This window comes from Rhipicephalus sanguineus, chromosome 1 (assembly GCF_013339695.2).
Source record: "Rhipicephalus sanguineus isolate Rsan-2018 chromosome 1, BIME_Rsan_1.4, whole genome shotgun sequence".
Classification (NCBI taxonomy): Eukaryota; Metazoa; Arthropoda; class Arachnida; order Ixodida; family Ixodidae; genus Rhipicephalus; species Rhipicephalus sanguineus.
Genome location: NC_051176.1, coordinates 274501873 through 274514012, shown reverse-complemented (window position 1 = coordinate 274514012; position 12140 = coordinate 274501873).

Here is a 12140-nt window from a genome sequence, read left to right as displayed (position 1 = left end):
CATTAAATCCGAGTAAATCGAGAGGGCGAAGCACGTGTCTTCGATGAATGGGATCGCAACGTCACGTGCGCGCAGCCGGGAACACGCAGCGCTGCGGGGTGGCAGCTGAATGCGCGCTCCCGGACGACACACCGCGGTACCGCTCACTTTGTGGGCGCGCGGACGTGTGTTGGAGTTAAATTAAATTGTTGGCTTTTACGTGCCAAAAGCGCGATATGATTATGACGCACGCCGTGGTGAGGAGCTAAGGATCAATTCTGAATACACCTGCAGCGGATGTATAGCGTCTACCCAATATATACGCCTTCTTATCTCATGCACATCCTCAATTGTGGCGAATCATTTCTGCAGAAGCTCGCAAGGTGGAGGAGGTTTCGTGAAAGGGAAAGCCGTTCACCATTCTCAGGACGAAATGCAATCGTATCTGAAGAAAAATTGGTCCTGGTTCGGGATTTGACTGGGCACCAACGCTTTTAGATGCGAAGTATCTTAAGGCCGAGCTCAATCCGGTGGTGGTGGTGTGCGGCGTGACCACCCTTACTGCGCATGCGCATACCCTCTCCACACACCTCCTCTCCACTCACCCTCTCACCTTCCCCTCTCCGCTTTCCCTCTCCCCGCCCCCTCTCCCCTCACCCTCTCACCTTCCCCTCTCCGCTTTCCCTCTCCCCGCCCCCTCTCCCCTCCCCCTTCCCACTGTTCCTCTGAAACGCGGGCTAGACATGCCGAAATTCTCTCCTGCGCAACGCCGCGATGAGCTCGAGCGCATGCGCGTCCCCTCCCCTTCTCTCTCCTCTCCTACGCTGCCCCCCTCTCGCCCGCCTGTCGACCGCGTTCCCCGCTCGCCGTGTGAGAATTAACGGCCAGGCTAGATGGAAGATACGACGCGCGTAGCGTCCCTCTTCGCGTTCCACGACGCGAGGTCGGTAGTAAGCCCAACGAACGCCAACGGAACGCGATCGTGCAAGTGCTCCAGCTTCGCATCGCCTCATGGTCCCCTTTAGCGGGAGATGGTGTAATTTTTTCGGGAAGGCCGCTCCGCTATCATTGGTTACGAAGAGGCAGGCCCGTAGCCAGGGGGGGGGGGGCTAGGGGCCAGCCCCCCCCCCCGAAATTTTGGTGAAGTAGATGTTTTTACCCAAAATAAACAATAAAAATAGGTGTTTTTGTCAAATAGTCAAGGTTTTCAGCAAGTGCCCCCCCCCCCCCCCCCCGAAAAAAATTCCTGGCTTCGGGCCTGCTAAGAAGCTATAGCAGACTGCAGCGAGTGAGTGATCTAATAGATTCGTGCTATAAGCGGATCGATGGCAATATTCCTCTTTCACGAACTTTCCAACGCCTTGCCGGCCTATGCAAAACTGATTTGCCTCATTCAAGGCCCTTCGAGTCGAGATGTCGATTAATTCGTCCTCGCCCTGCGGTCACTCGCCCCCTGGTTATCTCTATCGGATGGTCCAGCGACCGCCACTGGTCCTGGGTTCAAATCCGTTAACAGAACGAAAAGAAACCTCGCGTATTTTCCCCTTGTAGCTTCGTGCTCCGAAAGGGTAAGTGACCATTTATTGTCCCTTTCATATCCTTAAATGGTTCTAAAAGGTGGCAAGCCTAGTTTCCAACTCCTTCGGTATTTGACGAAAAAAAAAAGGGGGGGGGGGGTGCGTGCAGGAAAGGTTTGCTTTGCACAGACATCGAATGAACGGTAGAACTGTATACCACATAATTGCCATTGTGTACGCTTTTCTGTGATTAAATAAATCCGAATAGCTTCAAGCCAGACTTCAGCTGTTTCTCGCATTCCTCTTTTAGAACCGGCAGCAGCGGCCCGGAGTCGAACCCACGACTTGGCACTTAGCCGCGCAACGTCATAGGCGCTAAGCCGTCGCGGGTGTCTACGTGTAAATACGTGGGCGCGCGTTATTTTGTTAAATTCATGGATTTTATCTTCGCACAGCACCGCGAGGTACAAAGATGGGATCCTCGGCACGAAGAAACTGAAAGACTTCGCCTAGCTGCATATTACTGGCTAAAAGAAAGAAAAAGGCCGAAGTGGGTGGCAGATAACTGCAGCATAATGAAGTAGACCTGTAACGGAATTCACCGATTAAAAGATGCTCATTTTGGCGCGTCAGTAATGCACTGGAATCATCTTGTGTTACGGTCAAGCTGGATCGCTATCTTGCACTTTTATCGCATAAGGTCACAAGGGTGAGTCATACTGCACCTGTCGCATTTTTTTGGCGCTCAACTCACGGCATACGTCTTTTGACAGTAAAGTTCGTTACTGCCGCATTTTGCATTCTTGAAGACTCCAACGCAAAGAAATCGCTGATACACAAGCGAGAACTAATATATTGCCGTAGGGAGAAGAAAATAAGTACAAAGGCTAGCCACCGTTGGTACGCTACGGTGGCACCCCGAGTGACACCCTCCGCTTTCATTCTTTGCCGCCAGCGTAAGGGGGGCGTGTTGTCGGTGGCAGTGTTGCCATGGCAACCGCCGAAGAAGCGTAGCACATTTGATGGATTACCGGTCGCGAACCCCATCCTGTTACGAAGCCGCCGCGCGCCTGGCAGCAGCAGCAGTAGCGAGCTGCACCAGCCAGCCTGCCTGATTTATTGATTGGCGCCCTCATATGCGCGACCGTGAACCCCCCTTCCAAGCGTCTGTGCTGTAGGGCGCCGCCACGTGCTGAGTCGACTGCGGGCCCGTGACTCAAAAGTGGCTCCACCTACTTGGTGAAAAGGCATGCGCATTCTTCTCCTAAAGTTGCTAGAACACAGCGGCCGACAAACAGCCCGTGTCGGGCAGGTCTGCTCGTACAGGGTATGAATGGATACCTGTCTTTTCTGGCATATGGCTTAAAGTTCCAAAACAGTCGCAAGTACTTGCCAATGCGCCAGTTCCGGCCCTTCGCGTGGTGGCTTACGAATCTCGGCAACTTTCTGTGACGTGCGTGCTAAAAGTAATTCCCTGTAATTCTGATTCCATTCGAAATTGGGTCCTCGTGACTGCAACTCATACGACGCCTGAACCACGTGTGTGTCAGAGTGATGTCGTAGTCCACGGTTGGAACGAAATGCAGCACAGTCGCTCTCATAACTATATAACAGATTATATCGCCCGTTGTTGCTGTCAGCTAACGTAAGTACATGCGCTCTTTTCCCGCAGCTGGCCATACACGCGCTGAGAACGCACGTAAATCGTCGCCTCCAGAATATCTATATTGAACCATTTTTAACTGGCGCTAACTAAGGTTTACTCGGCAAACTTGGGAACACCGACCATGTGACCGTATGCCACGATGTTGTTCCTGTGTGCCCACGTGATTCCAAACACTGTCCTGACGTAAGAAAAAGAAGCCCAAGATGCGATATAGACTAAAACCGCGATATGATTATGGGGCACGCTGTAATGGAGGGGGGGGGGGGGGAGGATGATGGGCTACATATCAACTTCGATCAGCTCAGGGATCCATTACGTTAATCTAAAGCTGCTGAGTACACGGATGTTTCTGCATTCCGTCCCCAACGAAATGTGACCGCCGTGGCCAGGAATCGCACCGGCGTCCTGGTGCTTAGCAGTGCAACAAATAGCCGCTGAGCCACAGCTGCGGGCGCTGTCGTGACGTGTGGGCGCTCACTATGATCGCTTGCTAACGTATCCAATCCTTCATGGCGTGCTTGTACTGCAAGCGATGGTGGGTTGCCGAAACAGGCATGAGTTTCGCGAGATAAGCGGCGTATACTCATGCGGTCAACCAAATGAGTCACATATAGGCAGCGATGCCGGCGGCCTTCGTGCGCTTTGGTGTAATATCGAGGCAAGAAAACGTGAGTTTTCGCGCAGGAATAAAGCGTAGTGGGACACTGAAGTGAAACAGTGCATAAATTTGTACTCGGCTGCAACCTAAGAAAAGATGTCAGCTCCGCTCACAGCTTTCGCTGTCTCTCCCACAGAGAGAACTTGCATAAAAGCTCCATCCAATAGCGCTCACTCATTTTCGTGACGTCAAGCACTTCTCGAGCGTTTCAGATAGTTGATTTTCGATTACAGAGACAAATTTGTGTCCCTGGTCGGTACCATGAACTTATTTTGTCAGGGATTCTGAAACCGCTGTTCAGCCAAGCGTAATGTGTTGGATATAGTAACGACGAAACCTTAACTACTAATAAGTTGTTAGTATGCGCTTGTGCTGTTGTCTCCCCTTCTTCCACGTTTTTCGCGCAGTTTTCATGATAATGGAATACCAACTCGCCCAACAGTCCATTCTTTTAGGTTATATTAATAAGCGTAGTATATTAATAGGAACGCCTTCACGGAGCGCCTTTCCTTGAAGCGGAACGGCGTCCCGCTATCGCATGGTTTTCCGGCCGCTTGAGCGCCGAAGAGAGCGGATTTTAACACGAAAGTGTTTTATGCCGGGATCCACCACGGCTCCGCTGACGTATTTCCGTCACGGATATGACGTTGTAAAATGTGCACTAACAGATCACAAAGAAAAAAACTTGAAGATAAAGTTCCGTCGCCGGGAGTCGAACTTACGACATCTCGCTTCGTAACGCGCGGCGCGAACCGACTAGGCCACAGACGGCACGTTCTTCAGCATCCTAACGAGCTATTTATATACACCATTTACCATTGGCGGCTCCCGCGTGTTTTTCTCCGCGGCACTTCCGCGGTGGCACTTCGCTCGAAGGGTCGTCGCCATGCGTGTTGCGATGGGCGCGCGCGCCTCCACAGGGCATGGTCGCTCGTGCGGGCGCGCTTATCTCCTGATGGTGGGTGGTTTGTACGTCTTGTGCTCTCACCGCAAGTTTGAGTTGAAGGTACAGAGAACACGAAGGTCACTTCGCTCACTGCAGCGGCCGCTTTTGCGAAAGGAGCGCGCTGCTCCCACACAAATAAGTTACAACTGTGACAGTTAGTTCGCGCTCATCCTGTGTATGTTCTTTCCGTGCGTCCTTTCTGCTCGAGCAGAGCGTTGCGAGTTTCGAGCTGCTTTCCGTTCTTCGCGTGACATTACAATTTGTTGCTATAGCATTCATTCGTTCGCGCTTGTGCCGAATCAATGCACAACAAACGCTCAACTATGTTTGTGAAGACACGTTTCACTTTAGTGCTATACGGATTCCTATGACAGAGGGATCAGCCATGTTTTTTTGTGAGTTTGCCGCTTTCACCCCCTTCTATGGCCAAGTGTGAATGCGTCTAACCGCGAGCCCGATGCGAAAAGCTCGTTCCGAGATTGATTTTTCCTGCCACGCGATAGCGGAACGCCTTTCCGCTTTGCGGGAAGGCGAACATGCATGTCTGAACAAGCATACCAACCACGTCATATAAACATCCGGCCGCAAATTGAATATGGCGGCCAAGGACTCGGCGGTGATTCTCATCGGCGCAGCCGCAAACTACCCGCACTGCCCGACAAAACTCACGGCCTCTACATAGACGCGTTTCTCAAGAGCCTGATCTGGATTAAAATTTCTGAGAAACTGGAATTAGCAGAAGGTGCAGCAGTAGCGGGTCGCCGAGCCCCAACGTATCTCGCTTTTGCACAGCCAGGCGAATCCGCCGTATCTCCTCTGTAGTTCCCGAAACAACGGCTTGAAAAGGTGAAAACTATTTCTTTTGCCTGTTTTGCATGCATAACTTGCATTCGTCACGAAGTTAAAAGCTAAGGAAATGGGCAAAATCGAGTGAATTCTAGATGGGGCGAAAGCGGCGGCGGAATGCAGGAGAGGCAGAACAAATACGAACGTTTTCGACGCGCGCGAACACGGTTTTCCGGCCGCTCTGGCGTTTTCCCTTTCTTTTCGCTTTTCAAGTGTGAAGCCCACAAGTACATTTTAAGAAAGTTAGGCAGACGGATGTCACCGACGCGGCTGATATCTGCAAGTGATCTCGATCGGCGAGAATTAATAATTGCTGGTAGTAGCGTAGCCAGAAATCTTTTTCGTCGGGGTGGAGGGGTGAGGGGTTCAACCATACTTCATGTATGTTCGTGCGCACATTTGTGTGTGTGCGTGTATATATACACACGCAAATGTGTCCCCCTCCCCATTGGTCGAGTCGGAAAGTAAACAAGCTTCGTAATGGAAGCGATGACGTCCTTCTCACAACGGCTTTCTGGGGTTACCGGTGGAAAGTAAACAGTTCTTGGAATGCACAACTAGCCCAAGCGAAAGCTTTACTGCTTGGAATACAGCATCAGGAATCCTAGGCCGCCATTATCGACAAAAACACGCTTGACATTGACCGTGCACATTAAAGGGGTACTGACACCATTTTTCAAAGGCGAGTATACTCTGCCACACAAACCTCCTGTATATAGAGGGACGGCTGTGAGCAAGTGTGAAGCTCAGCAAATGCTGATATTTTATTTTGATATTAAAGTGAATTTTCCCATGGCGCACCTACCGACATCGACACTAGATTGACGTCAGGCTACAGTACTGATTCTGGTGACTTCATTCAGCAGTCTGGCTAGTTGTGATTAGGTCAGATACCAAAACTTCCAAAATGGCCGCTTCCTCGTCACCAACGGAGGCACGGTGCGCGCGGCCGTGGAAACGCCACGATATATTGCGCGAGCACGTGACGAAAGGCTCATACCGTGTCGTGACGTCAGGGTACAGTAGGAACCAAAACTAGCTTTTAAGGATATTACTTTTTCATGGTGCACTCACGTTTAGCAATACATTTTCTAGGGCTTGGCCTTTCATTTGACGCAAAAAAAACAACGAAAAATTTTCATGTCAGTACACATTTAAACAATCATGGGACAGATCTCACTGGGGAAGATATGGGGCTGGCTTGGAGGTGCCCCCCTTACATGATCAGAGGGGGGTGGGGTGGGGGGGGGGGGGCTCTGTGCACACGCCTATTTGGGGGGATAAGCAGCCTTTGGATGACCATGACGGGAGGAAGTACGATGTGCAGGCTCCATGTCAGTCTTATGAAGTAGTTGTGAAACTTGATACCCGATATGGCCGTCGAGTTTCGATAACAAGGGTCCTTCGTACATTTTTCCTACATATTAAAAGAAGCGTAACCAATATCTAGAATAGACTCATGGGCATAGGCGTGCGCAGGGTTCCCCATCAGGAGGGGCAAAGGTTCATCGCAGCGCCCCCCCCCCACCCTACTAAGTCAATGTATGGGGCAGATTTTGCGCCCCCCCCCCCTCTTAGGTGACTATAAAGGTCAATGTACGGGACAGATTTTGCGCCCCCCTCTTAGGTGATTAGGGGGGGGGGCGCCCCCCTTGCCCCCCCTGTGCGCGCGCCTATGCTCATGGGGACGTGCAAGCAGAATGTTACTGCTGTGAAGAAGAAGATGCGCCTCCATCCAGCAGCATCGCCAACGCTCGGCTCGCTCGGCTCGTGTTTCGGATCGCCGCTGTGCCTCTGGACGCTCCTTCTCGCTCGCTTGCCGCTGACGACCATTACGTCTTTCAACGACCAATAAACCTCTTCACATTTGGTGGAGGGTGCTGTTCATCCCCGTCGCTACACCCTGGAGCTGCGTAGCCGGACGCTACCGCCGATCATGACTGACCACGCAAACCCACCGGCGCCTTCGTCCCTGTCCGTCACCTGCACCGGGCTTCCTCGGCTCCGGGACCCAAAGGTCTTCAGCGGTGCAGATGAGACCGACGTGGAAGACTGGCTTGACCACTACGAACTGGTGAGCGCGCATAATAAGTGGGATGACCCCGACAAGCTAGGCTACGTCATATTTTATCTGACTGGCGTCGCCGAATTGTGGTACAACAACCACAAACAGAACATCCCCACATGGACCGTCTTCAAGACGTCCTGCTCTGAAGTATTCGGTCGACCAGCTGTCCGCAAGCAGCGCGCAGAGCAACGCTTGCGCGTCCGCTCACAGCAGACTGGAGAAAGCTTCACAAGCTATATTGAGGACGTCGTCGACCTTTGTCGACGTGTCAACGACACCATGCCCGAAGCTGACAGGATCAAACAAATCCTGAAGGGCATTGACGATGGCGCATTCCAAATGCTCTTGGCTAGGAATCCGGGCACAGTTTCAGAAGTCGTCAGCTTGTGTCAGAGCTACGACGAGTTGAAGAAGCAGCGCGCTCTGACTCGGCAGCCTCCACGGGGTGGCGAGTCGCTGTGCAGTCTCGACACCATGCCTGACCATTCGACGTTGCTTCAGCAGGTTCTAGACTTCGTCCGCGAGGAAGTTGCCCGCCAACTTTCCTTAATGCCTTTTACTCACGAGCCTACCACCCGTCTGCCCACCCCGCTCCGCACTGTTATTTCGGAGGAGGTTGCCCACGCTGTTCCCCTTGCGCGCCGCGAGCCGCCTCCATCCAACCCTGTTCACTACGCGCGTGCGTCGGAGCCTGTGGCCGCTCCTGTCGCCTATGCGCAAGCCGTGCAGCCTGTAGCCGCGCCCCTCACGTATGCTGACGTTCTGCGTAGGCTTCCACAACCACCTTACACTACGCACTCGCAGCCCACGCAACCGCCTGTCTATCCTTCCACTTGGGCAGCACCGACAATCGCCCATCCATGGAGGACGCCTGATAATCGACCGATTTGCTACGCCTGCTACACTCCTGGACACGTCGCCCGCTATTGCCGCCGTCGCCCCCAAACTTTCGGCGACCGTGCCCGGTCGTCGCAAGCCGGAAGCCAGCCCTTCCTCCAATACGTTCCTGGCCCATCACCGCGCGATGCCCCTACTCACCGCCCTGACTTCCAGCCGCAGCGCTCACCATCTCCTCGGCGGCGATCGCCGTCCCCCATGCGTCGCCGGCCCGGACCCTCCGACCAGGAAAACTAAACGCCGCAGTTCAAGAGGCAAGAACTGCGCCATCTCCGAACTGTCCAAGCCCTCACTCCTCCCCAACTAACGTGGTCGCCATAACTGTTGAAGGTGTTCGTGCTTTTGCCCTTGTGGACACCGGCGCCGCCGTTTCTGTCATAGCCGCTAATCTCTGCCGTGTATTACGAAAGGTAACGACGCCGCTTTCGGGACTGTCGCTCCACACCGCAAGCGCGCAGCAAGTGACGCCTCTCGCAGCCTGCACTGCAAGAGTGGTCATTGAAGGCAATCTGTACATCGTTGAGTTCATTGTCCTTTCTGCCTGTTCGCATGACGTCATCCTCGGGTGGGACTTCCTATCCCGCCATAATGCCGTCATCGACTGCGCACGCGCCGAAGTTGAGTTTTCCCCATTGTGTGACGCCCCATTACTTGACGCTCTTCATCAGCCGCCCAAGCTGCTCGTTCGTGAGGATACCGACATTCCGCCTGGCACTTTCGCACTGGTCCCTGTTTCCTGCAACGCCCACACCGACGCTACAGTCTTTTTCACGCCGTCCGATGTCTTCACGAGTCGTAGAGCTCTGCCGCTACCTTTCGCAACGATTGACATCGCCGCCGGCAGCAGCAATATATTCGTCTTGAATCCGCTCTCTGCACCTGTCACGCTGCTTGCAGGCGAATGTCTCGGCCGCGTGGAAGATCTCGACTCTTCGTCTTTGGTTGACGTCCCGGATGACTGCTGCGACCCACCAAATGCCCTGTCGGCACTCGGGGAGTCATCCAGTGATATATTTTCCAGTGCCATCGCCGATACCCTCACCCCTGCCGAACACGCTGACCTACTTGCTCTTCTGCACGAGTTCCGGAATTCTTTCGATGTGTCGCAACCTCAACTGGGCCGCACGTCGCAAGTACAACATTACGTTGACACCGGTTTACACCAGCCGCTGCGTCAAAGACCATACCGCGTCTCCGCTGAAGAGCGCCGCGTCATTAACAACCAAGTCGAAGACATGCTTCGTAGAGACGTTATTCGACCATCGCACAGTCCCTGGGCGTCTCCTGTCGTACTGGTGCGTAAGAAAGATGGATCTATCCGGTTTTGCGTGGACTACCGTCGTTTGAATAAGATAACCCGCAAGGACGTCTATCCTTTGCCGCGCATTGACGACGCCATTGACACCCTTCACGGAGCAGAACTCTTCTCGTCACTGGACTTGCGGTCTGGCTATTGGCAAGTTCCTATGGCTGAAGCCGATCACCAGAAGACTGCGTTTATTACACCTGATGGCCTATACGAGTTTAACGTCATGCCCTTTGGACTTTGTAATGCGCCTGCTACGTTTGAACGACTTATGGATAATACGCTACGTAGTCTAAAGTGGTCTATGTGCCTGTGTTACCTCGACGATGTCGTGGTTTTCTCCCATGATTTCCCTACACACCTCCGTCGCCTCAGGCACGTTTTGACTTGTCTGACCAACGCTGGCCTTCAGCTTAACCTCAAGAAATGCCGCTTCGCTGCCCGGGAGCTCGTCATCTTAGGCCACATCGTGTCCAAACAGGGCGTATTACCTGACCCTGCAAAACTTCGTGCAGTCGCGGAATTCCCTAAGCCCACGACCATGAAGGAACTTCGAAGTTTTGTAGGTCTATGCTCCTATTTCCGGCGCTTTGTTCGCAATTTTGCATCCATCATGTCACCGTTAACCCAGCTTCTTCGCGGCGACGTGAACCTCTCCTCCTGGTCCTCTGCATGTGACGTAGCCTTCGCTACACTGCGCCGCCTGCTCACCTCCCCACCTATTCTTCGTCACTTCGATCCGACGGCTCCTACCGAAGTACACACAGACGCCAGCGGGGTCGGGCTTGGCGCTGTCCTCGCTCAACGAAAGCCCGGCTATTCCGAATACGTCGTCGCCTACGCTAGTCGCACGCTGACGAAAGCCGAAACGAATTACAGCGTGACTGAAAAAGAGTGTTTGGCTCTGGTGTGGGCGCTTGGAAAGTTCCGGCCGTACTTATACGGCCGCCCGTTCGATCTAGTAACCGATCACCACGCGCTTTGCTGGCTCGCCACGTTGAAGGACCCTTCTGGCCGCCTAGCGCGATGGGCACTTCGCATCCAGGAGTACGACATTCGCGTCGTATACCGCTGCGGACGCAAACACTCTGACGCCGACGCCCTCTCCCGCTCACCTTTACCGCCAGATCCAGCGTGCGCAACCACATGCGTCCACCCCTTGTCATCTCTCGATCTCGACTCCATTGCCACCGAACAACGTCGTGACCCGTGGATCGCTTCTCTTCTTAATTATCTATGTGGAACATCCACCATTCCTGTATCTCGATCCCTCCGTCGTCAAGCTTCCCATTTCACCATCCGCGATCAACTGCTTCATCGCCGCAACTACGCTGCCGATGGCCGCCGATGGCTACTGGTCATTCCACGCAGCTTGCGATCACAAGTATGCGCCTCTCTTCACGACGATCCGCAATGTGGCCATGCCGGGGTGTTCAAGACATACGAGCGCCTTCGCCATCGCTATTACTGGCGCGGCATGTACAATTTTGTGCGGAAATTCGTGCAGTGCTGTCCTGACTGCCAACGACGCAAATCGACACCTTTACGTGCGCCCGGCGCATTGCAGCCGCTTCCATGCCCTGCCAAGCCATTTGATCGCGTCGGCGTTGACCTCTACGGTCCCCTTCCAATGACCGCAGATGGCAACCGGTGGATTATCGTGGCTGTCGACCACCTGACACGCTACGCCGAAACTGCCGCTTTGCCTAGCGCTACCGCTCGGGATGTCGCCTCTTTCATTTTACGTCACTTTATCCTTCGACATGGCGCCCCTCGAGAGCTCCTTAGTGACAGAGGCCGCGCTTTTCTCTCCGAGGTCGTCGAAGCTCTGCTCTCGGAATGCCACGTCATTCATCGGACAACCACAGCATACCACCCGCAGACTAACGGGCTCACGGAACGGTTTAACCGCACCCTGGGTGATATGCTCTCGATGTACGTCGCATCTGACCATAGCAACTGGGACCGTGTTCTCCCTTATGTAACATTCGCATACAACACCGCGATACAAACAACTACCGGATTTTCGCCTTTCTTTCTCCTTTACGGACGCGAGCCTTCACATACTATTGACACCCTACTTCCCTACCGTCCTGATGCTTCCGAGTGCCCACCTGTCTCCGAAGCTGCTCGACAAGCCGAAGAGTGCCGCCAGCTCGCCCGCACGTTTACCTCGCAAGAGCAGCAGCGACAGAAAGAAAACCGCAGCACTTCACTTCCAGACCCTAGCTATGCCCCAGGGTCTCTCGTATGGCTC